This window comes from Corvus moneduloides, chromosome 3, assembly GCF_009650955.1.
Source record: "Corvus moneduloides isolate bCorMon1 chromosome 3, bCorMon1.pri, whole genome shotgun sequence".
NCBI classification, from domain to species: domain Eukaryota; kingdom Metazoa; phylum Chordata; class Aves; order Passeriformes; family Corvidae; genus Corvus; species Corvus moneduloides.
In genome coordinates this window covers 33,442,786-33,467,624 of record NC_045478.1, presented here as the reverse complement: position 1 = coordinate 33,467,624, position 24,839 = coordinate 33,442,786, and the positions used below count along the sequence as shown (strand labels likewise).

At 38.8% G+C, this 24,839-nt stretch overlaps 1 long non-coding RNA gene across 1 annotated transcript; it reads left to right on the top strand.

Annotated features, from left to right (window-relative positions):
- Positions 1-2,103: 2,103 nt before the first annotated feature.
- LOC116441780 lies at positions 2,104-24,421 on the top strand. The gene is made up of 4 exons (XR_004239237.1): positions 2,104-2,113; positions 5,012-5,013; positions 6,694-6,705; positions 24,162-24,421. It is a non-coding gene; the product is annotated as an uncharacterized LOC116441780 (long non-coding RNA).
- The last annotated feature ends 418 nt before the right edge of the window (positions 24,422-24,839 follow it).

Here is a 24,839-nt window from a genome sequence, read left to right as displayed (position 1 = left end):
TCTTCCTTATTAGGAGTCCAAGTTATAAAAATTGCAAGCTTTTTTAGTTCTGCTCTCAGGACTGGTTTCTTACTTCAGAGAGAATAGCATTCTTAGTTTGTCCAATTTTTATTTGCATTAACTTGTCAGATGTTCTGTTTCCACAATAGAAAATTCTGAAACTTGCTTCCTTCTTGTGTCAACATCCAGGCCCACTTCTCATATGCCAGCATGAATAGAAAAGTAGCAGAAACAAAACTCTAAAATACTTATATGCTTCACTAAACAGGCATGGACTGAAATGTCTGCATAAATACTCTGATGACTTAAAATCTTAAAATATTCTCTGATTTTATCAACTGTTTATAGTGGTAGCAAACAAAATTAATTTTTCAGAGAACTCAGAAAATATTTTCCATCACTAAATTTAGCCATTATGCCTTTTAACACCTCTATTCAAAAGAAAGCCACAACTTTGACTCTGGACTTGCTATTAGCTGTGTGTGGTCAGTCTGCTCTACCACATAGGTCCACTTAGCTACAGTCCTTATTCACTCACCGACTTCCTGCTTTGCAGTAAGAAACAGAACTGTGTATCTCCTGTATGATTTCTATTTTCTCATGCTTTCCAGAAGGAGAATTGTTCAGGCAGGATTTAACTTTTAGGATTAGGGAAGATATTATGTATTTACATTAGAAAAGGCAGAGTGGAAGAGGAGATTGGAACAGGAAGAAGTTCCTGAGGAACAGGAACTACTGACATTCTTTTGGTCCTGCAAGAATTCTAGGTCTGTTTGAAACACAAGAAAGCTCTGTGAGGTGAGCTTTATCCCATTTACAATGCACTGTCCAGAGCAAAAGAGCAGATGCTGTAATCAAAGAATGGTTTTGGTTGGAAGGTACCTTAAAGACCATCTCATTGCAATCCCTGTGGATTTATTTATCCAATGGCTGGACACAACTTCCACCAGACGAGGTTTCTCAGAGCCCCGTTCAATCTGGCTTTAAACACTTCCCAGGATAGGGCAGCCAAGACTTCTCTGAGCAACTTGTTCCTGTGCCTCACCAGCCTCACAGTAAAGATTTTCTTTTTAATAGCTAAACTAAGCCTGCCCTCTTTCATTTTAAAGCCATTCCCCCTTGTCCTATCACTACATACCCTTGTAAAAAGTCCATCTCCATCTCTCTTGTAGTCCCTCTTAAGGTACTGGATCAATCACAGTCTTCTTCACAGATAGTATAAAAGAAATTTGAGCTTGAGCTGAAATACCATGGGTAATCTCTGCGGCTTGGTGGATCCCAGGTAGCCAGTGTGGCTGTGAATATTTGTTCCACTCTTCTCTATTAGCTGGAGTTTCCTAAGTGCTGTAGGCATCATGCTCAGGTTGATTACACAGGTATAGTCTAGCCAAGAGGTGATGGAGGTATCAGTAGTAATAGAGGCTGGGTCATCACCCACCAGAATGCAACACAGTCTGGGCCAACTGGAGATGGTGTGAAACATTACTCACAAATGGTGAGATGTGAGTTTGGCAAAGGATTCAAGAGAATGAAGCCTTTGATCAAATCTGTTAGCTTGGGTCACCAGTTAGTCCAGCTTATAGGAAGAGTTTTACTGTCCTCCTCCACAGAGTTCCAGTTCCAGCCCCAGTGAGCAGTGTGGGAAACATTCACATAACAGTTTAAAATAACCTGCTTAATGTCAGAGCCCACTGGCATGAAAATTCAAATTCAGAAGTTTTCAAAAGTGCATTTATAATTGCATTTAGTTAACTTGCTTGTGGTTTTGATTTACATCCTGGTTTTGATACATTGATTTTTAAAGAAAATTAATATATCTACTCTGGGGACTAGCTCTGGGGAGGCCCTAAACGTGTCTTCTCTATGACTTTGCTTTATGCAGTGGAGGATTTCAGGCCCATTGGCCTTCTATCCTACCTGGTGAACAAAATGCTTCTCCTCTCACACCATATTTTCCAGCACCCCAAATTTTTGCATGGCCCTCTGTGTTTATTTCACCTTGCCAGTAACTCTCATGTACTGGGGGAACTACTGTGGCTGAACTTTTCAATTTTTGTAATGTCTCAAGCACATTTCTTCTGCTTTTCAAGATTCTATTGTAATCTCTTGGCCTGTGATATTTTGCACCATGTTTCCATCACTTCAAGAATGTAAGGGGAGAAAAAGGCTTTGACAAAAACAAAGATAAGTTGGGGTTTTTTTCTAAAGGACACATTTTAATGAGGTTACTTGAAAAGCATAATTCACAAATCAGCCTGCCAGTTTACAGAAATGTGCATCTCCACAGCTGTTACAGTTTGCTTTATTTTGGCTACTCCTTTGATATGTCCAATGTTAATAATGAGCCTGATGAAATACTAGGAAAAACAGCACACATAATCCACATAACTCTCTTTGGAGACACACAGAATTTATTATAGCCCAGAGGGGCTTTTTGAAGAAATGTGAAAATAGCAGAAGTCAGTAGAATTTAAATGCTCCCACCTTGCAATGGAAACAAAAGGTTAAAGTTTCACCCAAACCTGAATTTCCCAAGGTGTACCAGAGTTAAGAAAACATTTCTGTAATGTTTCTCCTAGCCACTGTTTTTCCTCTAAAAAATAACCATTTGTAATAATAAATGGACCAGGAACTCATCAATGCATTCAGGGTCAAGATGAATCTGATTTCCATGGAGTTCAAACAAAGAATTTAAGCCAGCTGGAAAAGAAAGTTAAGAAAATATTTTTAATGGCAAATCGAGATGATCTAATGCTTCCATTGTTGTATCCTGGAATTATTGGACCTGCTTCCAATCTGGCCTTCTCTCTGAGAATGTCTCTAACCCATCAGTTGGAGACAGAGATGTCCTACATAGTCTGTTTGCATACACTGGAAATTAACAAGAACAAGACTCCTGTACTGAAATTAGCAAGAGGCCATAATGAAGAAATGACTACACAGGATATTTAGAGTAGTGGATCTCTGCTGCAAGGTGAATGTAATTCTACTTGGCAGAGTCTGTATTTAGACAGCTTTGAAAGTAGCCATAAGATGTGTATATTTCTGCTATACCTTTAATGCAGTAGAGTTCAAACATCAACCATTTGAAAGCCAAAGACCCCAGTCTATAATGTCCCTCAGTTGATAGCACTTATCATTATTTTATATTTTTCTACTGGTTAGAGCCTTTGTCATAGTGTTAGTAAAGATGTTAGCATAGATGTTAGTAATTTTCTAAATTATGTTTAGACTTGTTTATGGTTCTCACACCAATGACAGATGGTGAAGCCATGTTCTCATTTTTCTCACTAAACAATCAAAACAATCAAACCCACAACTTTCCTGGGTTGCAGGATTTTTCACTTATATGGAGCTATTGCACTGAGGTGTAACTCAAATGAGCCTTTGCTTAGAGGTTTGGGTTGGAAGGAACACTAAATACAATCTAATTCTGACCCCCCTGCCATGGGCAGGGACACATTTCACTAGACCAAGTTACTCAGGGCTCCCTGCAGCCTGGTCTTGAACAACTGGTGAACACTTACTCACTGGTGGTTTGAATGCCTCACTGAAAATAACTGGGTTTTTTTTACTCACTACAGAATGACTCTAGGTAACTGTGTTTATAACCTTGGCATGAAACATACTTGGTAGCCTGTGGGGTATGCCCAGCCTCTGTCCTGGAGGAAGGCCTGCTGAGATAAGGAGAGTGCTTAACCTCACAGAAGAACTCCCCTGGAAAGCCAGCCACTTTGCAGTTATGGTGAGAAGAAGACAGACCCAGAATCCTCTGGGAGACCCTATGCAGATCCTTTGTAACCCATTGGCCTTTACCCTCTGACACCCACCCCCTGTATCCCTATGAGATCTAGCCCTCTGCCCCTGTGAGAGCAGAGAGAGCTCGTCCCTGGCCTCCCCTTCGTGGGGTGCGGACTAATAAAGCTGCCCTATGCGGAACTGCTACACGAGTCTCTCGTCTCTCTCCTCCTGGTCTGGCCTGGAGATTGCCCTGCAGAGCAAAGAGCTGAAATCACGAGCTGAGCATCACTAAAGAGCTGAGAGCTTCTCTGCAAAGGCACTGTGGCTACGGCTGAGGGAAGACACTGGGCTCTGGGAAGACGGTTCCTCACGGGACCATCTCTCCAGACTGGTCACAGCTTCCTGGGTCTGAGCTACAGACCCCACACCAGCTGCCTCAGTAGCCCAGCCATATGTGTACCTGTGCACTTCTTTTATTTTAGCCATCTCCTTCATTTTGCAATATTTGCAAGTATTTGACTCTAACAGTTTCATTTTACTGGAAGCAGTATTTTCTTTATTTTTATTTAACTTAACACCACTGAAAAGGGAAAAAAAAGTCTCCAAAGAGAACCATTGTGTGACATAATGCAATTTAAAACTCCGATAGGAAATGGTAAGTTATTTCCATAGTTACACCGGACATAATGCAATTTTAAAACTCCAATAGGAAATGGTAAGTTATTTCCATAGTTACACCATCTATAACAATGAAAATTTGTACTCTCAGGATCTGTAGGTTCATGCCTTCTTCCTTCTTCCTTTTCTCATGTGAGGCCTGCTCCTTCTGATCTTCAGTCACAAGGTATGTTCACACTACTTAACAAAAAAAAGAAAAAAAATCTTAGCATACCTTGGCTAAAACAGCAGCAAAGTCAACATTTCAGGGCTTTTACAATTGAAGGTAGCAGACTGATTTCAGTAGTAGTAATATTACAATCACACAAATGATCTTTCATACACCTCTGATTCAGATGTACTCCCAGCCAGTCTCTTTCACTAAGACTTGTACTGAAAAAGTAATAGTAGGGTGTACAAGACCCATATTCAGGACCCCTGTTATCAGATCCTGTCTTAAGTATTGCCGCTGCTATTGTGTCTAAGTTCAGAAGAATACCTTGCAAGCTTGTATTCAGCCACTGCTTTCTGCACAGTCAGAGAAAACACAGAAATTATAACCTTTCCTCTTTAACACTCTCAGAGGTGTAACATGTCTGTATGCACTGACAAGTTGTTGCAGTCTTTAAAAGACAGACAGGCATCCCCTTGAGGCCGACACCTTTTAATTTAAAAGCTTACTGTTCATATATAAAAGTACCAGCATACTCCAAGAACCCTGTCCTCACTGTGCTTAAATCAAAATTCTGGATGCTGACAAACAATTAAATTCCAGAATTTAATGCTATGAATAAACAAATTTCCCAAGGCAATTGGAACTACATAGATGTTCTGGAATACGGCCCCAGTCCAAGGTCCTTAGCATGTCCTGAACAATGGAAGGGAGGAAAGCCTAAATAAAGGGGTTAAGGGAGTTAGGTTAGACATATAGAAGGCAATGAAAGAGCCTGTGCACAGGAATGCAGAGGATCTTTATCTTTTAGTGAAGTGTAGCAAAGAAGCTGTAAACTGGGAGCTATTAGAATAATAAGACACCAATGTAGTTCAGAAGAGTGAAAATTGCTAAAATTATTTTAAATTATTGGTTTATTACCATCACATGAGTATAAATTTTTTCCTTGTATAATCAGGATTATTTTTTTGGACTATTCTTGTCCTTGGGACAAATACTTTAATTAAAATTTCTGTTCAGGTTTGAAGGAGTGATCTTTTTCCCCTTTTTCAAAAAAGAAAGCTATTGTGCTTCTTCTTCATGATTTTCCTATTACGAACAATAACCTTCATCTATGAAGACCACTTCTTTGCAAGCTACCCTTCCAAGAAAAAAAATCACAGTTGTATAAGACAAATAATGGGAAAACTCAACTGCAGTTTGAATTATGACAGACTGTGTCATGTTTAAATAGACCATTAATGTGAAAAAGGTTTATTTAAAAAAAAAAAGAAAACAAACAACAATGCAAGTATTTGAGTGACTTGAAGCAATTTCTTTCAACATTTTTGGCAAATATATAAGGAAGGAACAGATGTGAGGAAATACTATTCCAAGGCACTGGCATGGGCTCATGGACCATAACACTGCAGAAACTGCGCATCTCTCGCACTTAGATTTGCAGCACAGAGTGTTGTGTGAAAGGCACCACTTTCAACCAGTTTGCTTTTCACAGTGAGTCGGGTTTTCACAGTTTTTTCTAGCAGTTATTTCACCCAGGAAGAATTTCTTTTCCCTGCTAGTGTATTTATTAATAGATATCTAAAATACATACTGGCAGTCAAGATGCTGCTCTCAGTTTACTGATGTTGATATTAAGACACACATAAAGATTATTAAATCCTTAGCAAGTTCATGAAATTTAAAAAAAAATAGCATAGCAGAATGCATGGCTAACAGACAATGCAGTAGGTACAGACCAGCACTGGGGCAATAAATCACAAGTGAAAGAACAATGAAACAATATTAAACACTACAGTTTCAAAATGTGTTTTACATTTTACACACACAACAATCTTCATTTTCAGAAACTGAATATTATACTGCAGTTACTAATTTTTCAAAACAACTGTTATTTTTACACGATTGTCTAAATAATATGAACATTTTGAAAAAAAACCTGGATAGTCATATAATTTCTCTGCATCTTACCATTTCTAACTGCTATAGATGAATAGCAGTTACTTGACCTATACTGCTATGCAAATGACCATGGAAGCATAAATTGATAAAAGAAACACAGAGCAAGCGATTTTTTTTTTGCTAGGGCTATACTAGGCTTAGAAATTCATCAAGCAGGGAAGATCATGGAGCAGGTCATAATGAGTGCCTTCATCCAGCATGTGCAGGACAACCAGGGCATCAGGCCCAGCCAGGCTGGGTTTAGGAAAGTCAAGTCCTGCATGACCTACCTGGTCTTCTTCTATGATCCAGTGACCTGCTTAGTGGATGAGGAAAAGACTGTGGATGTAGTCTACGTGGACTTCAGTAATGCTGTTGAGAACATTTCCCATCGGATTCTCCTGTAGAAACTGACTGCTCATGGCAGTTTTACTCTCAATAACCTAGTTTTCTAGTGTTGGAAAGCCTTGAAGTTGCATATTAAGGTAAAGCACAGAAAAATAGGAATGATGGGGAAAGCTGAAGGGGTGAAGCATGGCAATACATTTTTCCTGTTGGCGTGGGATTTATCTCAGCTCTTGTAGACATCTGTAGTAGCAACAGTGATCCTAGGTTATAAAGCCTATAGTTGCAGGCCCTTTTAAGTGCAGCTCATTTCATCCTCCAGTGGACACATAAAATTGTCCTGCTTTAAGTCAGTTTATCTTGACTGACAATAAAAAAGCAAATGCAATAGGCTACTACATGTGAAATTTCATTTTAATTGTTTCTCACACTTCCTTTGAGATATCTTGTCAAATCTAAGCATTGAGTTGACACTAGCAAGCACCCCTCACTTGTGCTAGCCTCTTACATACCACTAAATGTCATAAACTTACACTTGACTGTGGATTTATTATGCCTGTACAGAAATTGGAAAAAATAATGTTAACAATGGCAATAGTTCATGTCATAAAAATTTCAGAATTGTTTTTATTTCTAGATAAAAAGATTAATTTATACTGTTCCTTCCCAAGGAGCAATTTGCTTTCAATGACATGATACTTCATGACTAAAAACTTATCATTTTTAATACTTCTGGGTTGCAGTAATTGAGAAATCTCTTAGTTCAAGAAACTCAGATGCATGTAAAAGAAGAATTTATGACAGAAGAGATCTCCTGAACATAGGTTTCAGGCAAAAGTGAGTATTAAACATGGGAATGATACAATTGTTTATTTTTCTTGTAATTTAATTATTTCTTTTGGGCAGGGAAGTCTAAGACATTGTTCTGGGGATGAGTTGTTCCAGATCAAGCTTCAAAGACAGTTTTGGAAATAATAGTGAAAAATTAAACTGAGTTGCTATTTAACAGGCAAAGTACACAGACAGTCTAACTGTTTGCATGTGTGCTCTAGGTACACTTTTGTAGGAGATGTTATTTTATCGCTGTAATCTTATTTTCTTTAAAATTTATTATAACAAAATCATGACAAGAATTAGGCCTGAGTCACGAATTAAAGTAAATGTATTTACTGAAAGACATTCAGTTTGCTTTCATTTTCCACTATGTTTCTCATCTGTGTTACAGCACTCCTGTTTTCATTCTGCCTTATAAATAAATAAATAAATCCCACATTAATATAAAGCTGATGAGGTAATTTAATAGCTTAATCTGTTTGTATTTAGGAAAGTGAGCGATAGCTCAGTCACTGTCTTTTTCAAGATGTGAAAAGTAAAATCCTTGCATTGGGGTCAATGAGAGTTGGGCCAGGTTTTTATCCCCTTGCTTAAATAACTTATTAACGAATTTCCTACCCTATAAGCAGGCTGATTAATATAGATGGTTTAAATACTAGTTAAAGGGCAAGACAAGTGACTGTGGCATGGAAAGCCCAAGATACCTATGACAAGAAAATAAGTTAATAACTGTTGCATAGTTCTCTTGCATCTGCTCTGCAGTTCTTAGGCCTGATGTCTGCAATCTCACTTTCCTGCTATTTTTAGTTCATAAACCAGGTCAAGAGGTATCCAAAGTAGGACAGAGGCCTATAAAGCCCATGAAATTTTTTGAAAATCCCAAGCACTGTAACAATCACTCTTTCTTTTTACTGCACTAATCCTTCTGCCAGCTCTTGTATATAAAGATAAGGGCAAGCCAGACTATGAAGGTGTTAAGGAGCCAAGCGGCTTTGCATTTGAGATTGTAGACAGACTTTAAAATGTTATGCATTTCATTAACTAGAAAAATAGGAATGAAAAATATATGGAATTCCTATTGTAATAATCTAGGCTAGGTATATTTTTCTTTTGTCCCAGGATATCTTCAGGAGTCTGACCTTTTCCAGTAGTCTCATGACTTTACTGCATGGGTCTTTGGGTCATCTCCCACTACCATGGTTCACATTGTGAGGTGACACCAAGAAACAAGCTGAATTGAAAAAAAAAGGATTGAAAAGAAAGGAATGTTCCCAATGTCCAGCACACACAGGGTTCGGACTAGATGTTTTCAAATGTTCCGTCTAATCCAAACTGTTCCATGACTGATTCTATGTTCTAACTGCTGTGATCCAAGAGCCCAAGAGTCAGCAGCAGGGCTTCAGTATTCCTGATTTCCTTCTACAAATCCATTCATATTCATTGTTCAGTTAGTGTGATTTGCTACATATGGCAGGACTAGACTCAGGTGTAGCACAGAAGCACGTTCATAAAAGTCTGTGGGACAACAGGTGAGATGAACCTTCATGCCAGGTATAGCTGTTCATTGGCAGATTACACAGGACCTTATTGCACATTGTTCAGGTTACTTTCAGTTCTCTGAGTTATTATTTTTCCATACACAAGGATCACCATGTGCCAAACACACACAATCAGGAATATTTTAGTTAGGGTTTTTATTAATGGAGGTAGACCAAACTTTTTTTTTAAATTGAATTAAATAGAACTTTCTTCTTTTGCTAACCTGAAATGTCATTTCATTATTCTTCAGAGTGTATTAATATTCTGTCATATTTTCATAATATCATCTGACTTGGTTACAGTTTCCTAGATAACTTCCTGTATGACTGAATGGGAAACAAACCCTGGAAGTTTCACACTCACAAGACTCAGTTCTGCTAAGTGAAAGCCAAGATTAGCATTTTTGAGAACTCTCCTACAGAAGCAAATGAACCTAACTCAAACTCCAAAATAGAAATGAAAGTGTACTTATGTAAATTCATAAACAAACAGGAGAAAATCAGGCAGCAGAAGTGAGTGATCCTTCTTTCCTAGGCATGCTGGTGGGTTTTTCCTACTTCTGTGTTTCATTCTGGCATAATGCTGCCTTTGCCCAAACTGCTCAAGTCACTGGGGTATGAAAGGTCAGACTGAAATGCAGATGGAGAATGAAGATCTAAACCTCGCTTAGTAGTTCAAGAGACATCTTTGTGGAAATAAATACATGCTATCCTGCAACAAGTTCATATTCAGGTCCTTTATCTCCAGCTTTTGTTTCTTCTGTTGAGAAACTGAATTGTGAGAGGCAAAGCTCAAGTTTGGGACTATCAGCAAAGTACTTGAGACAGTTTTCCACTATCTTGTTTTCTGATTTGCTTTTGTAGAAGCCCTGTAATTTTTTTTTGATGGAAAGACTAAGATCATTGGTAACCAATCTGACAAATGACTAGTTTCGCAGCCTCTTCAAAAATCATGTTGTATTTATGGATGTTCCATTATTTCATCTGAAATCAGGCATTGTGTGTTCTTCTTTCCAAATATTGACCAGGCTCTGAGTGTACTCCAGCCAGCTGGCTGCATATTAAATCAGTGGTTGGACTGGCAGTTTGAAGCAATCCACAAGGAAAATGTGGGGAGCTAAGTGCTGGATAGGAAATTAAACAGCACTGCTATAATCTGGCCCATGCCCTGAAGCAATTTGGCTCACACAGAGGAGACAGTGTGTGAGAGGAACCTGATACCACCGGCAGTCACAGATATAGGACTGACTTCAACTGGTCATGCATTTTCCTAAAATCCAGATGAGCATCAGTGCACCATATGTCATCTTTCAGGTCACACTTGTCCCAGACAAGAGCTGTTTACCAAGAATGAGTAAAAAGTTGACAGCAGGGGAGCATGCGCAAGAATTCCTCAGGGCACGCAGCATTATTGGTAACCTCCTCATGGAAAATCTGGCTTAGAGATGTTATGAAAACAAAGCAAATATTAGCAGCAATTAGGGGACTTAGAGAATTATTCACACCAACAAAGCTATCTCTCAGGGCTCGTATAAGACAGTCATAAACCCTGCTCACTGCAGCCAAATCAACAGGATGACAACTGAAACTGGGAGCATAAGAGGCAAGGGATCAAGCTGGAAAAACCAGGCACAGCAGGAGGCAGAGTCAGAGAACACAGACCAGAAGGTTCCATGAGGCATCACAGACTGAGGCATGACATCTTTGTCATTCAGCAGGAGATCTCATGCCCTTGTAATAGTTTGTCCCATGCAGCCACCTTTGCAAGCCCACAGTGGCTATTAGCAAGTGGTGGTGACTTCCACTGCTTCCTGGCACGGAAGGGCCTAGATCTCACACCATTGCTTTGTTTACTGCAATAAATATTGGGTGACACATTGGGTAGCTTTGCTTACTAGTTATCACTGTCTGAAAGTGGCATGACTTGTCACAAGTGGGTATAATAGTAAAAAAATCAATGAGCCTTTCGGAAATTTTGAAAGGGAAGAATTAGCAGAAGAAATGAAAGTTGCAGAAAAGATTCAGAAAATTTTTATAAATTGTGAAAAAGCTTTTGTTCTATAGTATAAAGTAACTTTTACATATTAGTATATTCAATTTAGGATACAACATTTTTTATGGTATTCCTATACTGATCTACCCTACATCTTCATCTTCAAGAATAGGTTAAATGTCAGAAACCAGTTCAGACCATCAAGCAACTGGGGGCTTCTCAGATCTATACAGAATTGCAGCTGAAGATTCAAAGCTGTAGCATAGTTCAGCTTTGTTGTATTATATCTTGAAACATACAAAATTTGCCTGTTAGTTCTACTGAAAGCCATTTAGAAATTTTTGTTTAGTTGTGTAATGAAGAGACGGAAATATTTTCCCTTTCAGTCTGTTAACCACAGTAAGTTTGGAAATGGAGACTATTCAGTGTGTATGCTCTGCAAACACACCATTCTGGATCAAACTCAGTACTTGTTATTTTAGGATTGATGGTAGTCATTCCCAAAGGCCCCCTCCAGGGTTGCATCTTGTACTAACTTGGGAAGGAGACAATTCCTGCTGGGAAGGATTCACCAAATGAATACAAGTAAATGAGGTTAAAAGTCCAACCAGCCTTCTTAGTTACATATGTCACAAGTTTTGTTTCTTTTCTTGTTTTGTCTTGATTGTTTGGGGGACAGAAGAGGTGGATTAATCAATGAGGCTACACATGCACCAGTAAAGAAGAAAAAAAGAAGAAGGAAGAAGACAAGCCTCCTACTAGCCTAGTCACAACAGTCAAGCCTAGGCTTTGCTGATGTAATGCCAGAACTGTGCCTGAAAGATTTATCTGAGAGAAGGCAAAGATAAATCACACAGCTTTTTCCATACTCCCAAGACATTCAGAGCATCTCATGTCAAACTGTGGATTTCAAAACCCTGACGTATGTCAGCTGTGCAATATGAAAGATAACAAATTTGGAATTTCAAATTAAGAATGTTTTTCATTGATGAGACATTAAAAAATACTCCTGACCTGGTGCTTGAGATGCCATAAATACTCTACAAACTCAGAAGTGATGTAACATTTTCTATAGCAATAGATCTACATTTTAAGGTTTATTAATTGCCTGGCCACTTATATAATGCTGCCATTTCAGGGCTTTTATCTGTCTCTCTAGACCATTATCTTGGGAAATCAACTATAAAACTAATTAAGTATGCTTAATTGCTTCTGCTGTTCAGTCTCTTTAATATAACTCTTGTTTCATGAATTTCCAAAATGCCTTACACTAAGATTGTTACAAAGTTTTTAAAATTAAAAGTAGCCAGCTAGACAGACTTCTAAGGAAGCAGATTCACCATATCTAAACTTAATTTTCTCTTCTTGGACGTATTTTTCTAAACAAAAGTATTTGGTATGATTATTGTTACTCTCCTTGCTATCAGCTTGCCAATAACATTTTGTACCAGTGGAACCTCTGACATGGAAAGTAGGTGTTTACCCTACCTTTAATGTATCCTATTTTTTGCTTTCAGAACATGGAGTAAAAGCTGTTATCCTATTTTAATGCAAACTGTCAGGCTAATGAGACAAAGATCTAAAGGAACAAGAATTTTGGAAAAGGCTCATCAATACAGGTTAAGGAGTAGTATTTGAAGTGCCAGTACAATATATGCCCATTTTTTCTAGTGATGGGTTCCTCTGTCTAAATGGCAAATCATCATCTATCATGATGATATTTACTGGTGAATATATTCTGTTTCCACTAGATTTTAACTGAATACAGACATACTGCAACTTGTATTGCAAGCAGCGCTACTGATTCCCCCACCCACTGCTACGGAATGTGGTGTTTAATATCTATACTGATAGAAAAAAACATTGAATAAACACATATCTAATAAGCAAGCAAATAACAGACTTACCTGAGCTATGGTCTGAGAACATAGATCAACATTTGGGTTAAGGGTTATGGAAAAAAACTGAAGTACAGTTTTCTCTTGTAGACTTGAGACACCACTGAAGGATCTCAGATTTCTTAATGTGTAGCCCTACTGTTATCAGTCAGCATAAAAGTGATAAAACCTTTCAGTCTTGTATCATTATTACAGAAAGATCAAGGAAAGACCTTTGTCAACTCCTTTTTCTGCCTTACCGTAGAAAAACATAGAGTAGAACATAGCTACCATTGGTAAAAATGCTTCATGTTCCCAAAGCTATCGAGAATAAAAAATCAAAATAGCAATGTGCAGGTAATACTTGGATCTACTCTGTGGGTCTTTTCTATGAACAGAGCAAGACAAAGACCAAAAAAAAACCCCAGACAGGCATGTTGAACTCATTTGTGTTTATGGTTTCACACATCACACTTCCATCACCCAGGAAGCTGTAGGTATTTTAAAGTAACTGCGCAGTGCTGGTGGTTCTGTTGGCATTAAATATGACCAGCAATCCCATTTGGGAAAGCCCCCTTAAACGTAAACAGAATCCAGAATAGTAATGAACTTTCATGTGAATAACTCTCAAGAAATGTCATACAAAACAGATGTGCCATCTGTGTTGATGAAACATACTCTTCATTAGAAAATAGACATAACTAAATATATCATCTTTAATGACATCAGTAATAGCCCTGTTCATCATGCCGAATGAGACATGCCTAGTCACTTCTTTTACAGCATCAAGGCATAGTTCTCTGTCTCTAAAGAAGCCCACGCTAGTGAAGTCAGTCTATTCATTTATCCCTGCTTCTTTTTAGAGAACATTGGAAAAAGAAGGCTAAAAGAAGTACCAAGCAGTAAAAAAAAATGAAGATCTATTTGTTGTCATGGAGTAAACTAGGTTAGAATGTGTCTGAAAGCATTATTTAGTTATTTTAACTTCAAAAGTGTTTTGATTGATTTAATAAAGCCTTTCATGTCCCTCAACTATTATGTAAACAGTAAGTGCATTACTGGACTGGAATCCCATTTGGATTCAACTGTTCAGTGTGCAGATATTGGAGAAAATCCAGAGACACTGTGTTTCAAGAACGTTTAGCACCAAAAGTGTTTGGATTTTCTTGTATCATCCCTGTAAACTTTAAATATCACCTCATTGACTTTAAGGGACCGTGTGATTAAGAAATTATGTTTTAAGTGTGCTGGCAGCAGTTTCCAGCTAAGGAGAGGGATTATCAAAGTGAATAAAGAGCAAAATATGCAGCTTGATGACACTTCTATTGATTCTTTTTGGTCACTAGGAAAAATCAAAGCACATGAACATCCTTGTCCAATTAAAGCCAGTGGCAGAGCATAGCATGGCCTCAAATCATACTCTATTTAGTCTGTGACTATAGCTTTTGGGGTTTTTAAGTTTAGAGGCATGGGTTAGCTGGGGTTTTGTTTTTTCCAGCTCTCATGATAGGACTTCCAACGTAGCCCGAGGCAGTTAGTCATTCAAGTGACAATGAATGTCCATGAGATTGAAAACTCCTTTCAAAATCCTGCCACAACTTTCTTTTCCATCTTCCCATTTGTTTTTAATACTCTGTAATTTTCTTTGCAATTAGCCAGGTCACAGACGCATCCAATCCCTCTCAAATATTACTAAACAATAGAAAAAGCAATACAAATCTAATGGATTTGATGCTTGTTAGAAACCTTCCCAACTGTGTATCATTTTAAAGCACAGTATCTGTGGATTTATCATGCCAAGAAGGGTGGCTCAGGAAGTTTTTGCAATATAGCACCTAAATAACTGGAAAGTCACAGCAGGATTTGAAATATTACCAAAAAGAAAAAAAAAACAACCTTTGAAGGCTTGATCTGGTTCTGGCTTTATGTCTATAACACTTTTCACACATGTTCTCACAGAAGAGAAGATACTGTCAAAGCAGCACATGAGGCAGCTTTACTGGTTTTGTAATATTTTCACCTGCAAACCAGTCACCCACAATAAAACAATTCTGGGCTACAAGGAATAATGCTGCAATCCAAAAAGCTGATAATGCCAGTGTCTATAAAGGTCTGCTCCACAGCTGACATTTCCGTAAAGGCATTACAACACAAAGTATTCGGGCTTCTTCAGTTCCTGCAACACACACAGCCTTTTTCCAAACAATTACTGCATAAAATTATTTTTGTGTGTTTATACCCATAAACTAAAATAAATTTTAAAATAAAATGCAACAATACTTTTTGAATCTCCTCTTATAAGGCAAGACAGGCCAATACAGCTACAGGAGCCATGCAAGCATTAGATTGCCACTCTTCTTATAGATCCTCTTTGCCAGATTGCTTAGAGGTGCTCTTGTATAGCTGGATTTTGTACCACAATCTTAAATCCTGCATCTAAAACTTAAGCGTAGAACCAGTATGAGAATACTCCTGTGATCACTTGCACGTCTTTTATTAGGATCATGTTTTTCACTACCACCAGAAGAATAAGACACACAGCCAAGTTCTATTCTCAGTTGCTGGTGTAAATCCAAAGTATCCTCATCAAAACCAGTGAACTTATTCCAGATTTACACTCCTGGGCCTAGAGCAGAGTTCAAGCTGTCTTGTTTTAATATTCTTCAGTTCAGAAGAATGTCTGGCTTTCCAGAACTCAGAAACTGTGAGTCTCTGTACTGCCAGCTTAACAATAAAAAATCAGATTCTTTTGTGTTCTTTTCCTGAACGCAGATAGAGTGAAATTACATTGACTTCAGCTCCCACACTCCTGTTGCCAGAAAACAGGAACATGTTAACAACTGTCTTTCTGTCCAAATGCATCCATTACTATAATTTTATCAACTCCCCAAGCAATTCGAGAAGTTCTTTTTGTACTCCAAGGTTGACTCTCATGGAGAAGTTTCAAACTGGTTCCTCAAACTCTATCTCCTGTATTCTACCAAAATACTGAGTTTTCTGTGTCTTAAATCCTATAGCATAATGACAGTGCTTCCTGGTTTCATGTGTGCATTCATAGGTAGCCCCGAAAGTCTGTGGCTTTTGCCAGGAGGCTTTTTTTTTCCTTCTATGGTCAGAATATCCAGGGAAATTTCTTGACTTAGGAAGAGACCTTAGAAATAATCCTTGGAAAGAAACCTTAGAAAGAATGATCATTAAGTACTTCCTACTAGACAAGAGAATCAGGGAATGGAGAGAAGGTAGAATTTCCCTCTGCCCTATTCTCTTGTACAAAAATATATGTATAGAAATGAGAACTTGGAAAAGCTTGCAGAGATTTAGAAAATCATCTCAGGCATTCAGCCACAAAAAAAATCTCTGTGTGGGACGTGACAGTACAGGCTAGCCTAGAACAAAACTACCTCATTGCTAATGCAGGTCAAAAAGTTACTGGAATACAATAGTGAATCACAAATCTGTAATATTCAGCAAAACTATCAGACCGGACAGCAAAGATGCCCTGGTCTGCTGGCATGTGGGATCAGCACAGGAGCTGGATCAATCACAGAGAGGATTGCTTATGATCTTTAGGGAAATAGCAAGACAAAGTACTAATCTGTGCAAACCAATGAAAATGCAGGGCAGAGAATCAGAGTTTGCTTTTACCTAGGAGAGAGGATTTTATTTCGTATGAAAAGAAGAAGCCTTGGGCATTTTTAAATGGGATTGTCTACTACTGTGGGAAAGACCAGTGGAGTAATAACACCACAAACCACTTACCAGCAAATTTTAAGTCACCAAAGTCCTTGAATGCTCTTCCTCTCTCAATAGTACCTATCTGTGAGTTAAGACTGAGGGCTGTAGCCAGAGGTTTGCATTGGTTTATAAAAACAGATTTTTATATTACCTGAACAACTGGAAAAAGTTCTCCGTCCTAGAGGGGGCTGTTTAATAAGGTGCCCAGTCAAGGTCACTGAAGAATATTAATGGCACATGGATACTGTGCCACTGACAATGCTAAATCAGCAAAGGGGCTAGGGGTAGTGGCATAGGAGTGCTATTTGGAACCCATCTCCCGAGGAAGTATAAAAGCATTCTTCATAGAGGAAGAAACCATAGGTGTTTTAGCTGGAAAACACTACCATTTTCTAGAAGGCAGCCCCAAGTTTAAGCAAGATCTTTGTGGTAGAAAAAGAAGTCAGTAGGGCAGAGGCCATTATTTCAGTCCAGGTAGCAGGAACAGCAAACCACACATGTCAAGAAGTGCTGTGAAAGTGAATGAGGCGAGGAGAAGGGGGGAAGCAGAACTGCATGCCTTTCTGATGGCATGCACATCATTCTCTGGAAAATTCAAATAATGGAGCAACACCAATCCAAGTAACTAGCAATCGCATCTCATATCCCAAAATAGCTCTGTAAATTAAGGGCAATTTTTTTTGTTATTCTAGAAGGAAAATTATATTATCCAGCTTAGGTTTAAGGCAAGATTGCACTGCAGCCAGCTTGCAGGCTGCGTCTGACCCATAAGGCAGTCTCTGCTGCCCACCAGGGATGAAGCAGTGTACACCTTTTGACTATGAACTTCCCAGCTGGTGCCAGTCAGACTATTTACATCTCCTGACTGCTGGCTGGCCTAGAAGAAACTTCTGCCACATACTGGCCCTGCCAGAGGTCTCCTATCTCCTGGTTGGCTGCTTTCCTCTGCTTCTTCTCCCATCTTATCCCTCCTGGGCAGCACATCACACACTGTCTCACAGCCTGAGCTAACCTGAGAAAGGGGAGAGAGAAGGCACTGGAGTGAATGAAGCTGGAAGGGCAGCAGGAGATGTTTGGATGTGTGTTAGGAAGTAGAAGTCATTAGCAGTCTCTGAGCTCATTTAAACTGTAGCTTTCTGCAATAAAAATTCATTTAAGAGGAGAAGGCACAAAACACATGCTGTGTCATAAGTATTGTTTCACCTCTGAACCACGGCCAGGTTGGTGTGAGGGAGAGACAGGTGTTGCGGGGTAGTCAGACAACACCACCAGTACAGGAGCTTTTCAGAGCTGCACGCAGGCTGCTGGGTCACGGAGTGCTACTGAAAAAGGGTGAGCAAAAGAAAATGTTTTAACCACTTCTTTTTCAGACTTACGAAAGACTTGAATAATTTCAAATGAGGGAAGTCAAATATCTAAAAGTATCAATGCTGCTTGGTTCCAGGCTAGACAAGGTAAACAGGATGATGCAAAAACCTGAAACGTGGATCAATATTTGCTTTTCCTTTTTGGAAGAGGAAATTGAGATTTACATTTCCACTTCAGCAGCAGGGGAAGCTGAGCCAGTTCTTGCAGGAACAGTAAGTGTGTTCAGTGGGGAGTTCAGACTATATCTGAAGTGACTTACAAACTATTCAGAGGACAGATCCAGCTGCCTGGTTGGCAAAGCACTCTTGGGCTTGTCTGTTGGTTGGCAGATGGGTTTTTGCTTCATTTTATTTTTTGCATACATACAGAGATGCATGTTTTAACAAATAAGGGAGGGACAGCATGACAGTGCCAGCTGAGGGTAAAAGGCAGGTCCCCTCTAGTGCAGAGATTCCCAAAAGGAAGATGCAATCTTTAAGCCAGAACTTAAGTGAGTGGTCAGAAACTGGCACTAACTCACCTGATGGATCCTGGAGGCATCAGAAGTTTCAGCTCATTTTATGCTTTTACATTAAGCCCAAGAAACTTCAGCAAGGTCTCCTCCATGGGCACTGCCAGGACTGGGCAATAGTCCGGCACAGTTTTCCCAGCACCTGGGAAAACAGAAGGACCGGGCATCTGGCTTCATATAGAGCCTCTTGGGGTCTGGAACAGGGCAGAAGGGGAATATGGAAGGCTTTAGGTATTGGAGAGTGGTAGGCTTTGAATATGGTCTTCCCAGTTATTACATAGCCCTCCAGAAAGAAAACTTTGGGAACCCTTAATTTAATACATTTTGTTCTTTCCAGAGGGAAGTGTTCACCAACTCAGGAAGCTTCAGGGGAGTTCCTGCCAGAGGAGATCGACGAGGAGCCAGCAGTGGGTGGGGAGCTGCCTCTGCACCTCTGCCTGAAATAAGGACACATTTCCAAGCTTGTGCTCACACCCCTGTGCCAGGGACTCTGCTGGCTGGCGCTAAAGCACCTAGAAGGAGAGGTCACACAGTACAGCCTGCCGCCAGCTAGCCAAATGCATTTCACATGTTTAAGGCCAGCCATTATTTAATATCTGCTGCCAGGAGCCACCTTGTCTGTGCTGACATCATCTGGTCAGGTTTTTTGCACTTTCTAGCAGAAACTATGACACACTCCAGCAAGAATAGACACCTAAAGCCAAGAAGCAGACAGTATAACTCAGGTCCCCAGATGGGTTTGAATAATTTATTACTTATTCAGCTTTATTTTTACAACTTTTGGAATGTTTTTTGACCAAAACTTCCACACACAGATTTCCTTTTCACCGAGCACTGAAAATTTTGAAAACATGTTCAATAATTGTAAGCTGAAAAATCAAATATTTCAGAATATGCTTCCCTGATAATATAACCTATGCATTCACTTGATCATGATAGACTTTCCTGTGGTAAGTATGCTATCTAAACATAACCCTCCATCATATTTTTATGACAATTCCTTTGATATACAGTGAGAACTGTATCAAAAGGGTTCTTAATAGCTGAAATCAATACCACTCATATGCTGGTTAAGAAGTAAAAAGAAATTAACTTTGTTTTAGTTGTTTACTATGATAATGTTGAGTATTAAATCAAGACAAACAGTTCCAAAACAGAAGTCAGTTGGGAATATAACTTATTTTGCCTAAATCTATCTATAATCTTACCAATAACTCAGAGCCATCTGAAACCTGACAAAATAAGGGTAACAAAGTTGTGGCTGAGCTGATGACTTTCATTTTCTGAAGAGGACAGAAAAGGTTCATTGCTGCTTAGTACCACTCCACCTACTTCCTCAGAATAAATGAAGAGATGTATGTCAATTTGACACCGCAAAACACCAGTTACGTGCTAGATCTGAATTTTATGGAATTCTTCTGTTGAAGGATTCATCATCAGAGGCAATAGACATGGGAGCTCAAGAAAAAGAAAAAGGCATATTTTCATGGTACAGTAGAAAGGCCAAAGGTTAGAAGGCTAGTTCTTCTTGTTGTGTCAAAACTTCTTCCAAAGCCAGAGATTTCCATGGAAAGATTTGTGTGGAACATGCTGGATTCTGGATCTACATCTCAATAAGTTTACTGGGGTGGCAATTTTTTCTGTCCTCATTAAAAGACAGATGGGTATTAAGAGCAAAAGACAAAAAAACAGGAATAACTTGGGAAATAGTCAAGAAAAAAGGCTATGGACAAACTTCCAGACATCAATGGAAATAGAAGAGCTAGCAGTATCTTCAGGGAAATTACAGACTACTCTGGCCTGCCACAGCAATGTCTGTGGTGTCTTCCCCCATCATTTTTCATGTCCCTTGTATCAGGAATGGATTTCCACTTCATTTTCTGAGTCAGCAGCAGAACCCTTCTCCTGAATATTACCAAACAAGAATGTAAAGGAGTGAAGGTGCCAGCAGCAGAACTGGTCTCCAGTGGGAGAGTAAAGGTCCTTTGAAAATGTGAATTTGTTTACAGAACAAGAAGTAATTGTTGCCAAAAGACCATATTGACTTCAGTGTAGCTGAACACATCACTTGGTACAGTAAGAGTATTTTTCATAAAAGCTTAAATTGTATTAATTTCCTGTGCTAACTCCGCAGATCTTTATTTCAAAATAATGGCAGAAATCATTAAAAGTGCAAATGAATCAAATAAAAATAATCACAATACATTGTTCTTTCTCTAAACAAGAAAACATTAGTTAGAGATAGTAAAAATAAAAACATGAGGAGAGAACAGACTGTTCTTACCTTCTTAAAAATCACTAACCTCAACAAAGTTGAATTTTTTTCATGATGTTTAAAATTGGCCCTAGATCTCTAATAACTCAAAACCACATTGCCTTTTAAAACCCAGGTCTCTTTTTTTTCCTCCTTAAATCATTTATTATAATAATTTTATACATATGGGTTCTCCTCTAATGCTGGACAAAGACTAGAAGAATTGCCAAGGATTTTCAGTTAACTATTTATTTTATAAGGAAACCATAATTTTTATGACTTTATAAACTGGGTAATAGATGTACAATTTCATTCTTCCTATGTGATTGGCTGTGTGAAAAAAACATTTTTTCCTTTGTTGTGATGTTTCACAATATTAATAAAAATTTTCAAAATGGTCATAGGATCACTTTTATTATAAATACAAAGAATTACTTTGCTAATAGCCAAGATGGTTTGATTAGAAATGTTATTGTAAATAACTCTCACCAGATTAGAAAAAAAGAGAAATAAGGCTCCAAATATAGCAGAAGTAGATTTCTGAGTTTTAATGGCAAAAGAGCTCACATGTTTATCAGGGCTGCGTGCTCAAAGATGCAAAACCATGGATTTTTATTCATGACGTCATTGTCTATATCCGTGTCTTAATTTATGCTATAGTTTCACAAGCAGCCTGTTCTAGCAGAAGGTAACAGCACTTCTGCTAAAATGAGTAGTTCTGCCTGTCCTCTGATGCACATCCACAGTGGTCACTCAATTTTGTGGGTGCTAATGCATACAGCTGTGCAGCAATTCAATCAAACATCTCACAAACACAAACATTCCTTTGAAACATGACACTGTGGGCCTCCCCATGTCAGCTAAAAAAAAACTGGGAAAAAAATGGAAATGGGGCAGAGCGCAATAGATTTAGCTGGACACACCAGTCAAAATTCATTTAATTAATTGTCCAGCTCCAAGCCTCATACTATGCTTATACTGGTGTGTGCTTTCACATTCACTTCACAGTGGAGATGAAAACTAAAGAAAGGTATAGTGGGATTGCAAAGCACAGGCTGTAAGAGCAGTGATAATCTGTGGAATTCATTGCCTACACTTCTTAAAGATTCTAAATCTGTTTCCCATCTCAAGTTTTATTTGAAGTTTAATGTTTTGGATATGTTTTTTAAAAAAATATGTGTGTTTGCGCTAGCTTCCAGGGTTACCTGTATTTTACTTTTTAAATTAACACTAAATGCTTACAGACTGATCTAAAAGTCACTGAAATTAATGGAAAACCTCCCAATGACTTCATTGGTCTTCAGATCACATCTTTAAGGAACTCTTTTCCTACAAGCTGAGATTATCAAACCCTTGTAGAGTATAAATCAGTATTGACATCTGTGCAGTCAGATGGATTTATAATACCTGAGTAGCCAATTTTACCTCCCATGAGCCCAGTTTTCCAAAGCGTGGATCACTGTAATTGCGCTGTATTTTAGCCATACGTTATTTTGCAATGGACCACAAGAGGGCTTTGAGAAACAACTATAAAAGACCTGCCAAAATCTATTTGAAGTAGCTTTGTGAGGTGCTCTGTCTGATCGCTGCAGCTAAATAGGGATATATTTTTTCACTTCTGGAGTTTCATAGAGAATAAACTAAGCACTTTGTCCAGTATAGATACAATTTCTTGTTGCTGTGTAGCTTTCATTTATCCAGAAACAGTTCTTTAGAAAGACTCTCACTGTTCATGGATAAGTGCAATAGAAAGAAAAAAGCAAAAGCAGAGAAAAAACGAAGGATTTTCATCTTCTATCTTAGCATTTTTTAAATCTACATCAAAATTTCATCTCTTTTGAAATAGGATGTTATTATTGGGACTGTTTGAAGACAGAAACTTCACAGTGAAGCTTAGTTACTTATACAACTGAAAAAACATGACAGAAAGAGAGAAGACATGCACTACTTAATTTCAGAAATAAAGGCATTTCACATGAACTTACATTAATTTAGCCCTTTCTGCTGTTTATGTATGGCAACCCCTAGAAGAACCACTTAAGAATAAATAAGCTGATTTTGTGTATTAATAATGCTTTCCATTTCTGTGTTTATAAAATACAGCAATAATTTTGAATAATAATTTTACAGTGTACCACAAACTCTTTTCTTGCCAAAAGTTTTGAGTGTATGTTTTGTTTACCTAAATTTAAAACAGTAAAAATTAGATCACTGAGACAGAGAAATAATTCTATGTGTTTTACGTGATGTTCTTTAAAAGAGTTGTACTTTTGCTTAGCATCCAAAAAAAAAATTGAAACTCCTTTGAACACTGTTCGAGCTTTGAGATATGTTGAAATACGGTTACAATGGGGAGCTGCTATAATGGCAAAGACGTTTTATTTCTGCTTTAGGCCAATTAATTTTGAAAATGTCTCAATTTTATAGTCCATATATTAAACCTCTGACAGTTAGCAAAGTAATTTTCCTGAAAAAAATAGAAAGAAAAACTGTGGACCATGCAAGATGATAACCTTTTGTAAGGGCAAACCTTCGTTTCTTCAGCAGATTTGATTCACAGCACCATAGCGGTTGACAGTTTATCATTACAGCGGTTACTTTACATGAGAACTGTCAAAATCAATCACGCTTAGAAATTGGAACATTCTTCAAGTTAATAAACCAGTTTTTTTGTTTAAAGGCCTGGTCTAAAATCAATTATGGCCAAAAGAAGGACTTCCACTCGATCGGTATCAGAAGCAATTGTAGTTCTGGTGATATATTTTGTAGACTTCACCTACGTATGTCTGGACAAAAGTAGTCTGAGGGAAAGAGAAAGATTATGGTCTTGATTGCAAGAAGCTCTTTGGGTTTTACATTTAAAATGTTATTTCCATGGTCAGCAGCTCAGCAGTAAAAGCGGAGTGACTTGCCCCAGATGTTCCCATTGTTTTTTATCCCTTAGGTCTATGGCAGGGAACGCAACCATCATGAGGATGAACTTGACAGGACAGATGTACTGTTTTGGGGGTGACAACACTCTTAGCTTTTAGCTTGCCACAACCACCTGCAGCACTACAGGCTGGGGCAGAGTGCCTAGAAAGCGGGACAGTGGAAAAGGACCTGGGGGTGCTGATCGACAGCAGCTGAACGTGGGCCAGTGTGTGCCCAGGTGGCTGAGAAGGCCAATGGCATGCTGGCCTGGACCAGCAATAGTGTGGCCAGCAGGACCAGGTTAATGATTGTCTCCCTGTACTTGCCAGTGGTGAGGCTGCACCTCAAGTCCTGTGTCCAGTTCTGGGCCCCTCACTGCAGGAAGGACATTGAGGTGGCTGGAGTGAGTCCAAAGAAAGGCAATGGAGCTGGCGAAGGGTCTGGAGCGCAAGTCTTTTGAGGAGCAGCTGAGGGAGCTGGGGTTGTTTATCCCGGAGAAAAGGAGATTCAAGGGGGACCTTATCCTTCTCTACAATCATCTGAAAGGACACTGTAGCCAGGTAGGGGTTGGTCGGCCTCTTCTCCCAGGCAACCTGTGACAGGACAAGAGGCCACAGTCTTAAGCTGTGTCAGGGGAGGTTTAGGTTGAACATTAGGAGGAAGTTCTACACAGAAAGGTTGATTGGGCATTGGAATGGGCTGCCCAGGGAGGTGGTAGAGTCATCGTCCTGGAGATGTTTAAGGAAAGACTGGACATGGAACTCAGTGCCATGGTCTATTTGACAAGGCAGTGTTTGGACTCATTGATCCCAGAGGTCTTTTCCAACCTAATGGATTCTGTGATTCTGTAATGCTTGATGGTCCAAGCAAGTTACCATGTTTGACCACCATGAATGGCTCACAGAAGATGGCGCATCAAGCATTCACTTTGACAGCATGGAATTCTACCAACACTGGTAA